Here is a 15,926-nt window from a genome sequence, read left to right on the forward strand (position 1 = left end):
GGGAGGAGAACTTTCCTGGTGACGCTTTGCTTTTCTTCTGCTCTTGGTGAGAAAGTGCCTCCTTCTTCCCAGGACCAGGACTTCTGCCATCCTGTGCCACAAAGAGACATTCTGCGCACGCACACACACACACACCCACCACACACACGCACTCTCTCTCTCTCTCTCTCTCTCTCTCACACACACACACACACACACACACACTTGCCCAGAGACAAACTTAAGGTGAGGAGAAAGAGCGCTAGCTTCACTTGATCTTCAGGCTCCAACCTCAGCAGGACTTGAGAGCATCTGAACTTCTGGATTTCAGGACAAGGTAAAACTTTCATAAACTTTTCACTCTTCCTCTCAAATCTTAGTGCCTTGAAGATTTCAGAGAGCAATACATATTATGATGTATATATACATTAAAACAAATTTTCTTATTTTCTTTCGAGTTTAACATGACATCTCAACTTTTTTTGGAAGAGTCATATTGTCAGGTAAAATCCTGGATTGCAATTAAAAAGCTCAGTCTAGATTGGGGTAAGGATTAACTCTAGTATCCTGGCTTTTGCTCCTGGTACTATAAATCTGGCATGCGCGTGGTTTCCAAGTGGTGGCTTTTCCATCTGTATTTCAACAAGCATTTTTATAGCACCTGAGATGAAAAAAAGGATAGTTAGAGGTTGAAGGAAATGCTGAGGAATGGGAATGTCCATTCCAGATTTTTGAGTTTTGTTTTAGAGAATATATAGGTTTGTGTGGAAAAGAAAGTTACTGTAATCATAGATAATACCGGTTAAATGGATAATCTTTGAGATGTTACAAATTTTGGTCCACATGCCTCCAGTTAATTGTGAAATTAAGATTTTAGAGTTACAATGCCTTTCATACATTGAATGATGTTGATAATTAATTTTAAGGCACTGAAAAATATTTTAAAGTCATAGTTTTTGAGATTACTGTTAAAAGTTGCTTAAAGGATTTATGTGTTGAGACTGTTCACCACTCTAAGCAAATCTTGGGGCTTAAATGAAGTTGTTTTCTTCCACTGAATTTGACTGTTGTGTTCAAAATGAGATGGCTTATTATTTTGAAAATATGTTGCTTTATTTTAATTTATCACTGGAAAAACACACCGAGTGGCCAGTACATTTGGGAATTTTTAGGGTGGAAAGTGTTCCTGTACATGTTCCAATGTGATGTCATAAAATCAAACATACTGGCTGGCATCTTGGAAGCTAACGGTTTTTAAGAAATAAAGCCTATGAATTAATTTCTAAGTGAAATGTAATATTTATTCATTACAAATGTAGTTTCTGGTAACATTCTATTTGATTATTTCAGTGTACTGAATTGCAGTAATTTTATACACACTTCTGTGACTTCAATATTTCAATGCAATCATAAAGTGGGAACAGTGTTCTATCAAAAATGTATCATAGTAGTTCTCTCTGGTAACTTTTACAGTGATAATTCTTACATCAGTGTTTACCTTCATTTCCATTTGTTTCTACTAATTAAGAAGGTTTTTATTCCATTCAGGAAAATAAAACGTATGCCAGAGGTTTATTGAGCATTTATTAGTCTTCAGTCATTTGGTGGCTATCTGTTCTCAATAATTTAATTGTTTAAGCTGAGAGAAGATGTTACATTTTTTGTAACCTCTTCACAAAATTGGAAACAGCTCTTAAAATGGGAAAACTAGATAAGTAGAAGTAATTTTCCTTAAACTTAATTAAATGAGTGAGAGAAAACCAACAACCTCATAAGATTGCTGGCCCCCAGGGAGAAGGTACCCAGAGGCCAGTGTTCCAGAGGTGTCCTGGGGTCTGAGCTTTCTATGAGAAACAAAAAAGAGAAGACCGTCATGTTCTTATAAAGCGAGCCATTTATTTATTGTCAGCAGGCCCTGTCTCTCAGAGGAATGACTGACACTGTAATTTAGAAGTACTGAAGAGACTTTCACAAAGAAGAATCAATTCATTATATCCCTAGTGGTTTCACTTCCTCTTCCTTCTTTTGGGAGCAAGTAACACATCCAGGATAAATACATTTGGCAGAATATGCAGAAAGATACTCTATGAGTAGATAGTTCACCAAAGTCCTGCATTTTAACATCTTGGTTGCAGAATACTGGTATTTTCTGAAGAGTTAAAGAAATTTCTGGAAAAATGAACACAAATCCTTTTTCAGGAAATAACTCCCTTTTCCAGAAAACACTAGTGTTGGTTTTTCTTTTCACTTCCTTTTTGCTTGTTTTCCATGCATGTTTTATTTTCCAGATTACTTTTTTTAAGATAATGGTATTCCACCAATTAAAATTCCAACAAAATGCAAAGCGAATTTGAAAATAACTTTTACATCAGAGTCTTCCGTTGCCTTTGGTTAATTTTCCAACACCCTGGATTCATTATTAGTAACCATGGTACTTGGTCTGTGTTATTTAAATGTACTTAGTCTGTTATTTAAAGGTGACAAAATATTGTTGGAGGAAAATGGGGAGGGATGAAACCCGAATATACTTAGGATTTTAATCAATAGTGGTTAAGGGGAACTAGAGGAAACAGCTGGTTAAACAAATATTAGGTGTAGCGTGGTCGTGATGGCATAAATTAATAATGCAGCTCTTGATTTACACCATGAAAGGTAGGGTCTGTGAGGGTTCAGTGTGTGAAGCGTGGTCCCTGTGTGCCACCTAGTGGTTGAGTCAGAGAAGCCTTTCTCTCCAGCCTCTCCACACTAAAAACTTGGGACTTCTATTCTGTTGACATTGAACACTAGCTGCGTGCCAGACATTGGGGTGGGTGCTCACAGCAGAAAATACAGCAAGTGATTTTTGTATAATTTAAAAATCAAGGCACCACTTAACTGTTGATTAAATTCCCGGTGGTTGCATTTAAAATCAGTTTACTCTTTCCTGGGTAATTTACCATCAACTCTCTACCTCCATGAGGATATAGTTTAATAACTGTAACTCACTTCTAATAGACAATGTGTTTTTTTTTTACAGAGATGTCATGACCTAGTTCAAGAAAGGATGGGGAGACTTTGAATCTTGAATCACTGTTTCTCATATGGAAATACATTTCTGTAAAGTTCAGTGTTGCTGAGCTTAAATGGGTAAATAATTACTAGCTTAAAAGGCTAGCACACAGATACTCACATATATTACATATTCTCTAGATTTTTTTCATTCAGTGTATAAGGATAATAGTAAAATTTGTTTGGGGTTACTAAAGGCATTGCCCTAAACACTAAAAATTAGGATAGAGAACAACTTTTTCAATATCTGTTGTTTGCATGAAGCTTTGAAGCAGGAACACTACTTTCACTAAATTGACATGATAGTATAAAAAAAAAAGTCCTAGAAAAGAAAGAAAATCCTAGGAAGAAAGCCACCATTTGAAAGAAGCATCAGGATATCCTAGATTAATCCATCAGAATATTGCACTGAGAATTTTGAAAAATTTTTCTTCAGGAGGTGTGTGAATTATTATTCCAAGGGGCTTTTTGCAAGATCTATGACTTAATGGCAACAGTGTTCAGCACATCAGCATTAATCAAGACAAGTTCTGAAATTCACATCAGAAGGTAAAATGCCTCCATAAGAAAAAAAAAGGGGGGATTAATATATTACTTGCTGAGTGAGCTCTAGGGGTGTAATCCACAAATCGAGTTGGGCCTGTTGGTGTAGAATGGAATCTTCCTAGTTAGGGCACTTTGGTTTTGTGTATGGCAGTGAAACCTACATGGGGAAAGAAGGAAACCCTCTCATTAAGTCCTTTTTCATTAATGCCACAAAATTATAGCCTGAGTCAATCAGAGGTGGTGGCTGGAAACACTATCAATCATGTAAAAGAAAGCATATTATCTTAATTCGTATTTCCAACAAGTTGTTATCCACCAGAAACAAACCATCCTGTTGACAATTTCATCAGACCATCCTTGTGATTTAGAATGAATCCCATACTTGTACTTCGAGGACCTGTCGGAGGCCGTGAAAGTAGAACTTTAGACATGGATTGGAAATGTGTCATTCATGGTTTCAGATGGCCTAGTGATACTAGACAAGAGCAAATTTGTGAATAAGAACCCGCCAAGCTCTCCAAAATGGTCTGCTGCTCCTGGGTTCTCCGTGATATCAGGGAGTAGGTGCACCTGATGGCTTCTCCCAGCGATGGGGACCCGGAGAGGGCTGCTGGTGGTGAAGAGTTCTTAGCCACATGCAGATCCAGCCAGGATTTGTTTAAAATAGCAAATGGTGCTGGACTATTTTGAGCATCTATTCATTTGTTTTAGTTTAACAGGGGAGTGAGAGAATGATGCCTGAGATGGGGGAAGGGGGGTTGCTAGAAGGCCAGGAGGCTATTTGCAAAACAAGGCAAAGCAAAAACAAACAAAAGGAACTCCCCAAATGGAAGTCACAGAACATTGGCTACATTCAGTTCAGGTGTTGGTTCTCAGACTGGAAAGGGCAACAGAAATTTCCCCTTTTGTCCAAACTACCTTAACCCAGAGAGAACACAAATCACTTGATTTGCTACTACATTCCAATTATGGTAGTCCAGTTACATTTACACTATTAAATAAAATCCAATTAAGTTAAATAACATTCACATTATTTTTGTGGTAAATCTGGATTTTCCTAAAACTTTCCATACAGTTTCATGGATAATATCCTGGATCAGTCTCCACCTATACTATGTGATTTTCTCATTTTGACTCTCTTATTTTGAATTGGGGATCACCTCATTTGATCGTTCATGCACTCATTTGTTCATTCAACAAAAATTTATGAAATACTTGCTATTTGCCAGGCACTGTACTAGCACTGTGTGCCGGGACCCTCACTTTATACCATGAAAATTCATTCTAAAAAATTCAGAACATCAAAATTGATTGTAATAAGGAACCTAAAAGGTTACAAGATCCTGAGGTACACAGAAACAAGCAGAAAGTTCTAGCCTTATAGTTTTTGTATTAAGAGAATTTTGAGCATGCATCTTTAAAATCATTTTCCTTGTTTGCGTCTAGTTGAGTGGATAAGAACTTTGGTTTTTGGTTGTGTGGGCACAGATGGGCTTGGGAGGGCAGCTCTGATGCTGCCGACCTCCAGGTGGGCAAAGCTTCCAATAATCTGTCTGCTTGGATGGACAGGAAAAGCAAAACTTCATTTGCACACAGTTGCTGTCTGCCAGTTTGCATCTAAAATTCAGACTGCACACAGAATGATTTAGTACCTACCATTTGCACCAGGCACCATGCTAGGTGTTGCAGAGTCATTGGCTCAAGGAGTTCACAAGCTAGTGGAGAAGACAGATGGATGCCCATCATGAATCACTAGTAAAATTTGCCACGTAGGTGAAGTTTGCCTTCCTAGTCTCCTGGGTCTCTTTTCTTTGCCTTTATCCAAACTTTCCACCCTGCCTCTGTCTCGTAAAGTAAGACTCCCGTCTCCACCCCCACTCCCAGAGGATCTGATACTTCTCTGGTTTATTGATTTCTTGACTGACTGATTACACTTCAGTGTGAATGAGTTTCACTCATGCATTTACATTTCAAGCCTTTTATGTCTCTAAAGTAAATGTTTTGTTTTCTGTGAAAAGAATTTCAAACATTCAGGGGCCTTCCTATCCTTACACCAAAGCGTGTAATTAAGCTGATTTAGTTCTCCATGGTCTTCAATCTCTCATTTACTCCACTCCATATGTGAGATTAGAGGGACTCCCTCAAGGCCCGTTTCTGGAACCTTGAAGGGACTCCCTCAAGGCCCGTTTCTGGAAACTTGAAGGATCTTGGGTCCTGTTAATGACTGGCTCCTTTTTGCTGAGCCTGATCGACCTGTCCTTTCACCATCTCCCCAGAGCTGTGCCTGGACCAGGTTTCCCCTCTCCCACCTGGAAAGCCCATCCATTTGAACCCTTCCATTTACTTTGCCAAAACCTGCTCTCAAGTCCTCCCAGCCCTTCGTCGCCATGCTTAGGTTTCTGCTCCTGGACAGAGAGAGCACCTAGAGCTTTTTATATGCCACTGACTGAGCCCTTGGGCCACCCTAAGTGTCCAGGTCTTGAGGGAGAGAACAACAGGAAGCCACATATTTGGTCCAAGGGCTCCTGTAAGTGAAGGAGCTGAGGGAGGAAGACGAAATATGCATAGGGTAAGCATAGGAATTAGATACCGTGTTAAAAATATGGGTCAAAGTCAACATCTTTTGAATGCAATGTACCTCACTACAATTGGTTACAGAGGAATTTTGACATTGATGTTGATTATAAATTCTGGAAAACTAACTATGGGGAGGGGGAATGAAGATCTGCTTTGCCTTTATATAAAGAACGCAATCAGAGCCATTTGTGTAATTCCTTCCCATTTTATGTTCAATTAACATACGGCATAACGAAAGCCATATCTTATTAGTTGTTTCAGATTTGTGTTCTCACTGACTGTGCCACCATCGTTTGGTACTCCTACAAGGTACTGATCTGTTCTTACACGAAGATATGCTCACTACTTTTTAAAACCAGGACCGATAACCCAGATTTAGAGACTTTCCTTCCCCTTCTCCCCTGCGGCCTAGAGGAAAGGGATCATTGGTATGTATTATTCACCTATCTGGGAGATCTAGATGCCAGAAATTGAATAGGTGCCCTACCAATGCTTACTGTTGCTGTCAGTGCCCAGTACAGGGCAGAACATGGGGTTTTCGGGGTCTCGCAGCCTTTTATCCTGAGTGCCTATATCCCAGATGTCAGAACACTTCCCAACCTCAGGCCATTACCGGACTCAGCCTTTGTTTCCTTTTTAGTCTTCTGATTTTTCATTGTTGTTAAATGCATAAAATCTTCCCAGATTCAGATAATAATTGGTATAAAATGAATACTGTAAATAGAATTAATTGATAATTTCAAAAAAAGTCTCTAAATTTAAGGAAAGCAAGACTAGAGGCTGGAAATGACTTGAGAGAGGCCTCGGACCAGTGTAGGCATGACAGGCGTGATCTAATAAGGATTCATCTATTGGATGGAAGAGAGAAGTCAAGGATAGTGTGACTGTTTCAAAGGCAGAAAATAACACGAAGAAATGTGACAGACTAAGAGTAAGAATAAAGGAAGAATAAAAGTTTCTGGGAGAATATGGGGACTGTAATTTAGGAAGAACCAAGGGGACAGCCAAGAACTTGTGTGAGTTGAGTGAGTTGAGTGTATATCTTTAGCACAGGGGAAAAGTTGTGGCTGAAAATAGAGCTCTGGAAGTCTTTGGTATTAAAATGGCAGTTGAAAATCATACAGAAGAGGGAAAGAGATCACCCAGGAAAGAACAAAGGAGAAAACAGCTGACCATGAACTGAAACCCAGGAAAAAACTGATAAAAATGAGTTTTGCCATTGTCTGTGCATAATCTTAACTTGTGTTTTATCAACTATAAACGCCCACTGAGTTGGATAACATCAGTGTTATTAATCTTTATAGCTCAGAGTCTTAGTCCTCTGCATATAGAAGGTGCCAGACATGTTTGTTGAATTAAATGAAATGAAAATGGCATTTCTGAACCTTGATACTCTAATGACTGATTTTCATAATGATAACTCTGAACCTGGGTAAGACCCCAAAATGCCTGAATTGTAGTTATTTATTCAATTTTGCCCAATACGGAGCTGACTTTAAATATATGTTGTTGCATTTTGTTGTTTAAAAATCAGTAATCAATGTGTGGTGTAGATGGTAATTCACCAGAGTACTGATTAACCTTAGCCCGTGTTGTTTAGTTTAGCATACAAATGAGCTCACCACAGAATGCAGCCTAGTTCAGGTCCATTTATAATTCTTTTCCTAGTTCCTTGATCTTGAAGACCTCCGCATCTTAGAGCAAATTGGAGCCCAGAAACCTGGATTTCTCTGGTTTTCCCAGCAACTTGCTTTTTCCCCCCAGTTTTCCTTCCTTCCACCCCCCATACTAGAGCTGCCATATAAAATCCAACGGATAATTGAATAATGTTTAGTATAAGTATGTCTCAGATATTTCATGGTGCATACTTATGCCAATGAGACTATTTGTTTTTCATTTGAAGCTCAAATTTAGCTGGGTGTCCTGTATTTTTTATTGGCTAAACGGGATATAACCATACCCTACACTTGAAGTTACTATTACAGAATACGGCAAAGAAGAATTTCCCCATGAAATTTCTGAACACTCTCCCAAAAGTCAACAAATGACGTTATTGAATCTATCTTCACTAATTAAATGTATTAAAAAGATAATCAAAATAAAATTACCTAACTATGATATACCAATCAATGCAAATGTATCAAACATCTATAACAATAGTGTTTTTTATATATAACCTGTATACTAATGACTATATTAAGAATGCCATGGTATATTAGTGATCATGTATTTAGTTTATCTAAAATGTTTTAAAATAATATACATATTAGGGGCACCTGGGTGACTCAGTGGGTTGGGCCTCTGCCTTCAGCTCAGGTCCTGGGATCGAGCCCTACGTCGGGCTCTCTTCTCGGCAGGGAGCCTGCTTCCCCCCCCCCTCTCTGCCTTCCTCTCTGCCTACTTCTGATCTCTGTCAAATAAATAAACAAAAAATCTTTTAAAAAATAATGTATATATTAAAAATTAAACTTTTTAATTTTCACCTTTTCAAGCTGGCAATAATAATTTTTAAATGAAAAAACTTCCATTCATACATACATACGTGTATGAATGTGGGGGTATAAACTCCCAAATATTCTAACTGCAGAAATAGCTGAAAGGGAGCCTTACCCTTGTTAATTATGTCAGACTGTAGTTATACTGCCACCTGGTGATGTGTTGAGGTATAATTCAACCTCACCCGTCCATCAATATGTTTTTGCAGATTGACCAACCACTCAAAGTTAAAATTACTCCTCAGGTGATTAATATTTTTCACTTTGCCAAAGAATGCCATACATTTTATACTTAAAAAGGACTCTCAGGTATTTAATGCACATATTTCCTAGAAGTTTCATATATTGTCTGCAAATAAGTAAATGATTCGTAAGATAATTATAAGTCATTTAGTAATGCTTTATGTTTTATGACTGAATTTCGATTGTATCTGCATGTACGTTAACTTCACTTGACCTTTCAACCTGAATTTCCCATAAATACTGGAACGTAACATGTCCAAAGCTGAACTTATCATAGTCTGTCTACCAAGCCTGGTCTATGGCATCTCTATATAGATACCAAGGCCATATAATTTATCAGCTAAACGAGAACACTTTGAAAATGAAATGGGGTGCCTGACTAATTATTCCAGCAAAGTGGTATAGACCAAGACTCTGTCAACCAAACTGGGGGCCTTATTATATAAGATAAAAATCATCATAGTCCCAGTCATCCAAACTAGAATACTTGGATTTACGGACTACTGGTCCATCAAAATCACCTGGAACTGCCATCTCTGACTTCTTTTCTTTCTTCTGTTTACTCCCTTTTACTTTCTCCTCCACTGTCCATCAGCTTGCCCACATTCTCACTGCCTTTGTCCTATTGTCTACAAAGGAAACCACCAACCCCAAATCCTTTTTTAGGAAAATCTAATTGCCCCACTTCTTCTACACTTTCTCTAAATTGCTGGGAACTGCTAGGAATAACGCATATCACCCTGCAGAATGGGCCACTAGATAACCACGGTATCTGACTTCAGCTGAATCTTTAATGCTGTGTGGCAGTTCTACCATATTTCTTAAAAGTTTTGTTTCTTAAACCCCCTGTAGCAGATGTCCAGGCCTCCCTAATTCATCCTGAAAACAGAAGCCACCTAGGAAGAATTCTGTCACTGTCCTGCCACCAAAACAAGTCCTTGACCACCAGCAGCCCCATTATTTTTCCCCCTTCTATTAGGAGAAAAAGATACTCTTTATCTCTAAGAGCCTAAAGCAGATATTATACCCTGAGCTCTAGATCCCATGTCTCCCAGTCTTCTCAGAGATAGTCCCTATTAATTAAGCTTTTTCTCTCTTACATCTTCAACCTCTCCCACTCTGGTTATTTCTTCCTAATGGCATTTAATCATGGTCATATCTCTTGGTCTTAAAAATATATAATTCTCTGGACGGGTCTGGAGGAGATTATGCTGAGTGAAATAAGTCAAGCAAAGAAAGTCAATTATCATATGGTTTCATTTACTTATGGAGCAGAAGGAAAAACATGTTGATGGACTAGTTAGGAGAAGGAAAGGAGAAGTAAATTGGGGGAAATCGGAAGGGGAGATGAACCATGAGAGACTGTGGACTCTGAGAAACAAACTGAGGGTTTTGGAGGGGAGGGGGCGGGGGGTTGGGTGAGCCTGGTGGTGGGTATTAAGGAAGGCACTGTTGTGTGGAGCACTGGGTGTGGTGCATAAACAATGAATCTTCAAACACTGAAAAAATAAAATTAAATTAAAAAAAATATATATATATATATAATTCTCCCTAATCTCACATACATTCTACCAATCTTTCTCCTTCCCATCAGAACCACACTTCATGAATTACCTCTGGTCACTCCGTACCTCTTCACCCTATCCACCCCTCAATTCACAGCAATGTGCTCTCTCCAGCAATGATTCCAATAGAATGCTCCATCATTGGGATCACCCATGATTTGTTTTCAGTATGTTTTCTTTCTCGTAAATGTGAACTTCTCCCAGTTTTATCTACTGTAGTAAATGACACCATTTTCTCTCCACTCTGTTTCCAAAACCACAAAGAAAGGCATCACCGTGTTGATTGTATCTCATCAATATCTCTTGAATACATACACCCTTTTCTATCTCCATTAGCATAAACCTTACCCTCTGGTGACTGTCCTCTCTTGCCCGAATTCCTGCAAACCTTACAGTTTGGTTTCTGCCTCTCCTATCTTCTTGCTTTCTGATGCATTCCTCCACACTGAAGCTAGAGTAATGTTTCTCAAGATTAGGGAGAATTATATATTTTTAAGACAAAAAGATATGAAACCTGAAAATGGTTGCCTGCTTATGCCCTTCAACACCTATCTACTGCTGTGAAAATTAACTTCAAACTATTTAAAATCATTTGCAAGGTTCTCAGTGACCAGTTCTAGCTTACATTTCCAGTTTCACCTCCCCTCATCTCAAATTACCCAGCACACCAGGTGACAGGACCAAGAGGACTAAATAAACACACAAACAAAAAAATCAAGATACTAAATAGAAAATAGAGAACAATCAATAGGAGATCTAAATATCAAAGTTACCAGATACAGATTTTGTGTGAGTAATATGTTTAAGAAATTAGACTCTAAGAGTATCTCACCAAAGAATAGGACACTGCAAAAAAAGGACTTAAATGGAAATTCTAAAACTAAGAAATTGTAATAACTAAAGTGAGGAACTCAATACATGAGTTTATAAAAAGTTAAGACACACTGAAGAGGTAATTAGTAAATGAAAAATAGGTCTGAAAAACAATAACAACAACAGTAACAACAGCAACAAAAAGCAGACTGAAACCTAAGAGGGAAAGGGAGGAAGGTACTGGGCTGCGGGGTGCACAGAGAGAGGGGAGTAAAAGATCTATGGGGTATAGACATTGCCATCTCAGATGGAGAAACAGTAAATGGGGCAGAAACAATTTTTTAAAGAAATAACAGCTTGTGATTGTCCATGTCACAGATTCAAGCACCACAAAGCCACAACAGGATAGATATCAGAATAAAAATAAAGCACCTACACCCAGGTATGGCACGGAGAATATGCTGACAAAAACAAAGAGAGACTATCAATAGCTTCCAGCAACAAAAGACTTCAGGTAGACGAACAGGTAGCAAAATTAGCCAGTTGGAAATCTGGCTTTTCTTTCCCCATTAGAAAATGCCCAAAGTCAGTAGGTGGGCTTGCCTGGATTCTGGACAGCTCTTATCCTCTTGGCCTACTTTCTCTGAGAGAGTAGTCTTCAAGCCCACAGGGCTCTCCCTGTCCCTTGTTCCCTGAAGCAGCTGGACTGATCCATTGTCGTGGTAACTCAGCTCCTGCAATCTATTTCCAGATGTTGTACGTTCCTACTGCTGTCTAGGAAAAATTCTGGACAAGAGTTTGGGAAGTTTGTAGCCCTCTGTATCACTGTCTCACGGTATCTATGCATTTATTTTGATTATCTGGAATACCCCATTGTTGAGGAAGTGGAAAGTGCAGACACCAGTTGCCTAGAAAAAAATTCTAAAGAGAATAACTGAAGGATGGAACTCAGTAGAGAGTCATGCGAAACACAAACTGCCACCTGTATTTTACAGTCACTTGCACTGAATCATGGACCCAATGGATCTTGTGAGCAAACCCAAACTAAGTATATGATTTAAAACATCATTTCTTTTTTTTTTTCCCCCTTGTGAGGGAAGAAGCTTCCTAACTTTGTAACTTTATCACTATGGAAAGTTACTTTAAATTACAGAGAGGAAATCAAGGTAATGATCACAAACTTACGATTTTTATAGGATATTTTACAATGTTATAACTATTTGCTTAACGCGTGAAAGGCAGGTCTTGGTAAATGCAAATGCATTTACCAAATTTACCAAAGCAAATGCAAATTTATCACAAAGATGATGATAATTAAAGGCTCCAGAATACCTATCCTCTCTTTCCAAACTTTCTTTTTCTTTCTTTCTTTTTTTTTTTTTAACCCACTTCCTACTTGTGTTCAAAGCTGGAAGCTAGTTGAGCCTGGCATTTTTTTTTTTAAGATTTTATTTATTTATTTATCTGACAGAGAGAGAGAGAGACAGTGAGAGAAGGAACAAAAGCAGGGGGAGAGGGAGAAGGAGAAGCAGGCTTCACGACCAGCTGGATGGGGGGCTCGATCCCAGGAAGCCCGGATCATGACCTGAGCCGAAGGCAGATGCCCAACAACTGAGCCACGCAGGCACCCCTCTTTCCAATCTTCCTCTCAGTTTTGCTCTAATTCTTTGTGCATTCACTTCTCTCTGGAGGAATCCCTCACACTTGAACCCTCCCACCTGAACTATGGCTCCTCCCAGGATCATTAATAGAAAAAACTTCCTCTGGGCAACCTTACATTGTACTGCTGACCGAAATAAGTCACTTTTTTCTCAGTTCCCTCCTAATATTTTATTTGCACCACCATTACTCTACTTGGCACACTTTTCTATTTAATAAATTATAATTAACCATCGATGCATCTTTCACGAATTTAGACACTCCTTGTTACTAGATCATTTTATCCACCTGACTCCTTAAGAGTTTTGACCTCAAAATGCTAGATTTGAATCAGATTCAAAGGACCCAATCTGTTCCAGTGTTCCACCCACCGCAGGAATCCCTAGCGTGACAGAAAGTGTTGATCTGCTTCAACACCTGCAGTGGCGAAAGCGCTAGGTCTTCCTCAGGGCAACTCTTTTCACTTTTAGAGGACTTCCCAAAAAGTTCTTCCTGATATTGTGTAAAATGGAGTCCCTTAACTCTCATCTGTTTGTCCTAGTCTGGTCCCGTGAAGCTACCTTGGATAAGTTTATGATCTTCCTAGTTCATATTTGGGCAATTCACTTCTAAACGCAAAACAGTATGATTTGTTCTATAAAAGTTTGTTTGGGGGGGCGCCTGGGTGGCTCAGTGGGTTAAGCCTCTGCCTTCAGCTCAGGTCATGATCCCAGGATCCTGGGTTCGAGCCCCGCATCGGGCTCTCTGCTTGGCAGGGAGCCTGCTCCCTCCTCTCTCTCTGTCTGCCTCTCTGCCTGCTTGTGATCTCTGTCTGTCAAATAAATAAATAAAATCTTTAAAAAAAAAAAAAGTTTGTTTGGGGGGCACATCGTCTCAAACTCTGCAGATCACTTTGCAATTATTCTTGGTATTCTCTTTACAGGAGTCTTGAAACTCTATGACTAAAAGGAGAAACCTAATTTATCTTAACTGGACTTGAAAGCAAACCTCCTGACTGAGAGTTCTCACAGAATTATAGAAATGAAAAAGATAATGTTGTTGTCACTGGAAAGGTCTCCTTTTATTAAACAAATAGCTGGTGCATCAGAGAAATGGAAAATAAATGTCAATGCAGAGTTGAAAACCTTTATTTTCGAAATAGAAGGCATTGATCTTCTACATTCCCTTATTGTGACTTTCTCATTACGTGTTGTTACGATTTCAAATTAATCTTCAGATAGCAGAAGGAGAGCAATGTATCATCATTTAAACATCTGCATCCATGAAATGTTAGGTCATATCAAAAGTTGACCTGTAGCGTGGTCTAATAGTTACCATTAGTGGTACTGCATGAATTCCCAAAAGGTAAACCGAAATGGTACAAGGAGTTTGAGATCTCAATGTTAAAGGGAAATACTGATTTACTATAATTGATAAAAAGCAAAATGTGTTCTTAATTTGCATTACTATATGTTCTCTGAAAAAAAAAAAAATGCACTGTCTCCCCTCATCCCTCTTTGCCTGCACCAGCATGAAAATAGCCATGCTAAGGATAAAAAGTAAATAATCTATGACTCCTAGATAGCAATTATTCTATGGATTTTCTCTGGGCCAGTAACTGCCACCTCAAATGGATAGGAGGAGAAAAGGTCCCTCAAGGATGAGACAGCTACAGTACCTAGAACACCAGAGTTCCCACTTTTTAAAAATCCTGGTTTTCTATTCAGCAGAGTCGATCAGGGTAGTTTTATTTTATTCATTCATTCATTCATTCATTCATTCATTGGGGAGGGGGGAAGAGGGAGATGGAGAAAGAGAATCTTAGGTAGGCTCCAACCCCGGTGTGGAGCCCTATACGGGGCTCGATTTTAAGACCCTGAAATCATGACCTGAGCCGAAATCAGGAGTCAAATGCTAACAAATGAGCCACCCAGGCATCCCAATAAATGTAGTTTTAAATAGAGCATGTGTGTTGCCTGCCAGCAGAAGGAATTCTTGGGTTCTGCTCCCAATGGTAAAGTAGAAGTGTAGTTTGAACTATGCTCCTGTTACTATCAGCATTTTAATCAGTTGCTGATTAAGCCTATTATACTAAACTATGGAACAGCATTGATTTACTATTAAATATAGGAAGAATCTGGGTTTTTTTTTTTGTTTATACATTTCATTTATGTATCAGAATGTTCTCATGAATTGCAAATCCAAATTTTTAGTGCATGGGTGAACACTACAGGAAATTCAAGTTTGAATGGACTATGTAAAAACATTTCCCTTTATCTGTGCCCTGATACATAATCGAAAATTATTTAAGCATACACAAAACATCTTACAATGTACTGACTGCCTGTGAAGTTGAGATTTTGATATAATTGCATTTGTGCTCTGTGTAATGCTGACAATCCTTTGATTACGGAAGACTGTTCTGGAGTGGAGCAACTTTCTACATAGCCCACAGCATCACTCTTGAGATAAAACAAGGGCAACCTGGACCTTGGTGATTTACAGTTTGAGCTATAGATTTGTTCCTTAAGGACAACCGTAGGGTATCATTCAGCATGAGCGGGCTCTATATAAGTTACCTTAACAATAGTAGTCATCGTATAAATTCACCTAAAATATTTTGGACACGTTTGATAAAAAAATAATAATAATCTCCTTCAAGATTCTCTGCTCTTAGCAAACTACTAATTGGTTAAACAGAAAATTAAAAAGGGAAGGGAGATGAAAACAGACTGGATCTTTATTTATAAGGCCAGATATTCACATTTGAATGCTGTAAAGCCTTTGCGTATGGACTGAGATACAAAGTGCAACAAGGATTGGAAGCTTATTTCAAGGGGCAGTATGGAAGGAGATGGAGAACAGAAGGAATAAATTCTACCCAAAAAACCCCAAACCAAAAAATAAACAAACAAAAACTCCATCAGTAGTTTACTGATGGTAAGCTACACCACACTGAATATTTTACATGTGTTTGGTTACTTCATGGTTCTTTCTGCATCGCCCATAGGATTTCTCTTTG

At 38.6% G+C, this 15,926-nt stretch overlaps 1 protein-coding gene across 1 annotated transcript in view; it reads left to right on the plus strand.

The window, feature by feature from the left end:
* The first annotated feature begins 221 nt into the window (after window positions 1-221).
* Window positions 222-15,926, plus strand: part of HAPLN1 (hyaluronan and proteoglycan link protein 1) — a 77,281-nt gene continuing 61,576 nt past the window's right edge. The window contains exon 1 of the mRNA XM_045998796.1: window positions 222-316. The gene's annotated coding sequence lies outside the window, so the exon portion shown is untranslated. The remainder of the gene's footprint in view (window positions 317-15,926) is intronic.

Source organism: Meles meles, chromosome 3 (assembly GCF_922984935.1).
Source record: "Meles meles chromosome 3, mMelMel3.1 paternal haplotype, whole genome shotgun sequence".
NCBI classification, from domain to species: Eukaryota; Metazoa; Chordata; class Mammalia; order Carnivora; family Mustelidae; genus Meles; species Meles meles.